The sequence below is a fragment of the Zeugodacus cucurbitae genome, chromosome X, assembly GCF_028554725.1.
Source record: "Zeugodacus cucurbitae isolate PBARC_wt_2022May chromosome X, idZeuCucr1.2, whole genome shotgun sequence".
NCBI classification, from domain to species: Eukaryota; Metazoa; Arthropoda; class Insecta; order Diptera; family Tephritidae; genus Zeugodacus; species Zeugodacus cucurbitae.
The window spans coordinates 2,050,001-2,054,560 of record NC_071672.1 but is presented as its reverse complement, the minus strand read 5'-3'; the positions used below and the strand labels follow the sequence as shown (position 1 = coordinate 2,054,560).

Below are 4,560 nucleotides of genomic sequence, written 5' to 3'. Positions count from 1 at the left end.
GCTCACGTGGAGAAAACACATATCGAGCAAAATAACCTGCGTGAAGATAAGAGCAGAACATTTAAATTGGCTTTTAAATAAAAATTCAAAACTTAGCCTAGACAACAAAGTTCTATTATACAACGTGGTCATAAAGCCGATTTGGATGTACGGCATCCAACTGTGCAACCAATATCGATATAATTCAGAGATTCCAATCAAAAATGCTTAGAACAATCACGTGCTCACCATGGTATATTCGTAATGAAAATATCCATAAAGATCTTGGTATTCTCATGGTAAAGAAAGAAGTAGAGAACAGCAGAAATAAATATTTATCCAAACTCCGAGATCACCCAAACCCATTGGCTAATGCTTTATTACATTCTTGTAATCAATCACGTCTAAAAAGAAGAGATATGCCAGTACACTGAGGAGCAACGTTTCACCAAAACAACTCAATCAATTGGTTGAGCTTGTCTAGTTTTAATTAGAATTAAGATTTTATAACTTATTGTTAGGCTCCAAAGAGCAGATTCAATAAATAAAGAAATATATGAAAAAAAAACTCCACCCTCACGTTTCCCGCCCTCCTTCCCCGAGCTGACTTTCGTCGATCCTTCCTTCGCAACGCTCTTTTTTGCGACACCCTTCTTCACGACGCCCTTATCTGCGACGCCCTTATCCGCGACGCCCTTCCCAGTGCCGCTGTTACCGCCGCTCTCGGCCGGCTTAGAAACTGCGTGGTGACCAACCGCTTTTTCAGCGGTGCCACCTATTCCGCTACCGCTCTCACTCCCACCATCCTCTGATTTCATCAACAGAGGCGACCCCAAACGCGCCCTCCTCCGCGGCGGAGACCTCACCGGTGGCCTCACCTCCTCATCACCCGACGACGTTTCCACCATCACTGTTATGGGGCCCGACCCGTCGCTTGCAGCGAGGGACCTAACCCTCCTCCTCCGTGGTGGAGCCATTCCCACCATCGGCCTAAACCCAGGCAGGCTGTTACGCCGGCGAACACTGGCGCAGAATCTACCTGCTCAGGTAAAACCCGAAACAGCTGCTCTCCAGGCGCGTGCAACTGAACGCACTGAAGACGCTGACTCACACGTATACTCGCTCTGTAGCAGTCACCACCCAAGCAGTCGGTTAATGCGCTCTCGCGAGGGCACAGCCCACAACCCAGCCAAAGGTCTGAAAAGGCTACTCAAAAAGACCGCCGGACAGATCAATGTCCCCGTAACGGTCGCGAGTCAACCGCTGTGGCACTGTACCAACCGCACTGTGGGCTTAACAGCACTCTGCTACGACCGCAGTCGACGCAACAGTCAGCGACCTCAGCACTGGGACAGCCCCAGGCACCCTTTGGGCAAAACTGTCCGAGCAAACCCGAAACAAGTGCAACTGAACGCCAGGCGCTCAGCACAGCACTCACCGGTAGGCAATCCACCACGATACTCCCCGAGGGGCCAGTCCGCACGAGTAGGTTGGAGCGAACTCCAAGGGCTCCTACTCCCCGTGGTACCAGAATTAAGTCTCCGGTCAGACCTCGTAGTTGAAACTACTACCAGTTGAGCTTCCATACTGCTCTGGACTGGTGACCAGGGGTTGGATCCCATTCTCTCATCCAATACACACACCATTCACACAAAGAAACTATACTTAGTTTCCAGCTAATTGTCTTCGCCGCTTAAACACCTCACGCGCAAACACACCAAATAATTCTAATCGTTCGGCATCCCAACTAGTGGAGATCACACCACTAATATCTAACCGTCCATCAGTCCAACTAATCCCCATACCCCCAAGGTCCCTAATGTTCGAGTACATCGGGCATTCAGCAATAACATGCACCCAATCCTCAACACGCGCCCCACACATACATTCCATTCCATCAGAGAGGTGCCTCTGATGCAAAAAAGCATTCAAAGGCCCATGCCCCGTAAGTAGGAAACCCAGACTCAGACAGAATCTGAAATCTGGGTTTTCCCCAACAAACCCAACATCACGAATGTACTCATAAGTCACACGACCGTTAGGACTATTATCCCAACGGTCTTGCCACCTACTCCTAACCCTGTCATCTAGAAGCCTCTTGCTTCCTAGATATCCCAACCTCTCCACATCATCGTCAGAAATCCATTCATTCCGCAGCAATAACACACTCAAACCCTCCCCAACCTGAAAGAAACAGCACGCTGTAAAACAATCAGGTCAAGGGGGGGGCACACCCAATAAAACCTGCAACACATCCGTTGAAACGGTGCGACATACAGGCAAACAGGCAAGCATCATGCAACGCTGTATAGAAAGAAGTTTTCGACGACCCGAAACCATCGTAGCCACCTTCCACCATATAGGAGATCCATAAGTGGCACAGGCCACAAACAAACCTCGATATAAGGAGCGAACAGCACGACGCCCGAGACCCCAATCACTCCGTAAAACGCGCCTGACACTACCAACAATCGCCTGCAGCCGCCGCTTCACATTCACTAAGTGTGGAGTAAAACGCATTCTTTCACTCATGGTCAACCCCAGATATTTGACTTGCGTCACATACCTGATGCTGACCCCATTCACACGGACAACCGGTGGACGCCCCGGTGACAGTCTACCCTTTAAGAGCATTGTCACCGTTTTATCCATCGATATGTCAACCCCCACACCCACACCCCAATTATGAGCAATCTCCAACAATTGCCCTCCTACCCTTTCAATCTCAGACCTCGAACAGCCTTCGACCAAAAGAAGTAGGTCATCCGCATACGCACAACACCTGCAGAGTGGTTCGAGCTGTCCAAGCAATGAGTCCATCATGAGGTTCCAAATATATGGACCACAGATGGATCCCTGCGGGCAGCCACGAACCACTCCAATCTCCACACTCCCATTCATACCAACGATAGAGGCTTTCCTGTCCGAAAAGGAGCTCCGCCACAGACTAATTTCCGAACAGTTAAGTTCCTCTAGCCGTTGAATCACTCGATCCCAGATTAGGTAATCAAACGCCCCCTTGAAGTCAACAAATATGCCAAGGACATATGCCAAGGACATATTTGTTGGTATTCTCCCTCACAGCATTCTGAACATACAGACAGGCATCTTCTACACTGCGTCCTTTCCTGAACCCATACTGCCTATTCGACCTCAAATCCCGCGTTAGCTCCTGAAGCCGTTCCACCATAACTCTTTCCAGCACTTTTCCAAGCACTGGAAGGAGACTGATGCCCCGATAAGAACGAGGTTCTCTCCTGATCTTATCAGAAGACTTCAGGAGAGGAACAACCCTGGCACTTTTCCACTCACATGAAAAATATCCCTCACAAATGCACTTATCATAAATGACCTCCAAGTATTCCGGAATGAACTTTCACAAGCATTTGCACATCTCTCCGTTCAGACCATCAAAACCTGGAGACCGTTTAGACCTGACCAGGCCAAAGGCATATCCCAGCTCCCCATCATCTAATGGAGGAACAGGTACCTCATGTGCATGGGGTGCCTGAACCTCAGCCCTGGCAAAGAACGCTCCTAACAGAACCCCAAGTAGATAGGGACAGTAGGAATCTCGTTAATCCATTCATGCGCGTCACTAATTAGATGACGACGCATTTGGCTACCTTAAGAGAGTCATAGTTACTCCCGCCGTTTACCCGCGCTTACTTGAATTTCTTCACTTTGACATTCAGAGCACTGGGCAGAAATCACATTGTGTCAACACCCGTTAGGGCCATCACAGTGCTTTGTTTTAATTAGACAGTCGGATTCCCCAAGTCCGTGCCAGTTCTGAATTGATTGTTAATTGATAATCGTTATAATTAAATAAGAATATATATCTTGCGATATAATTCTTATAAAATTGTAGCAAGAAAGTTCCACAATTGGCTACGTAACTACTATCCGGGGAAAAAGAACCGAAATTCTCTATTTACCCAGAACGAGTACATAAACCATGGTATTGCTTCCCAATCAAGCCCGACTATCTCAATCTTCAGAGCCAATCCTTATCCCGAAGTTACGGATCTAATTTGCCGACTTCCCTTACCTACATTATTCTATCGACTAGAGACTCTTCACCTTGGAGATCAGCTGCGGATATTGGTACGGCCTGTTGAGAAGATTGCGTAACCCCACCATAAATTTTCAAGGTCCGAGGAGAAAATATCGACACAACAGTAAATGTCATGCTCTTCTAGTCCATCTACCATATCTCTCTTCGAAAGACTTCCATGGTAGTACGACTACAAAACAGAAAAGAAAACTCTTCCGATACCTCTCGACGGCTTCTTTATGGTCGTTCCTGTTGCCAGGATGAGCACAAGGCCCATTTTTAATAACAAACGGATACACAACAGGTTACGGAATTGGAACCGTATTCCCTTTCGTTCAAAATTATTCAAGTGTTTAATTACTATGAAGAAAACATAATATATTCTCAACAATTCATTAAAACTTGAAAATTTTCGGCTTTCGCCTTGAACTTAGGACCGACTAACTCGTGATCAACCACTGTTCACACGAAACCCTTCTCCACTTCAGTCCTCCAAGGTCTCATTCGATTATTTGCTACTACCA

General features: G+C 47.3%; 1 pseudogene; it reads right to left on the bottom strand.

Annotated features, from left to right (window-relative positions):
• Window positions 1-3,461: 3,461 nt before the first annotated feature.
• LOC128923409 (large subunit ribosomal RNA) overlaps window positions 3,462-4,560 on the bottom strand; it is a 2,791-nt pseudogene continuing 1,692 nt past the window's right edge.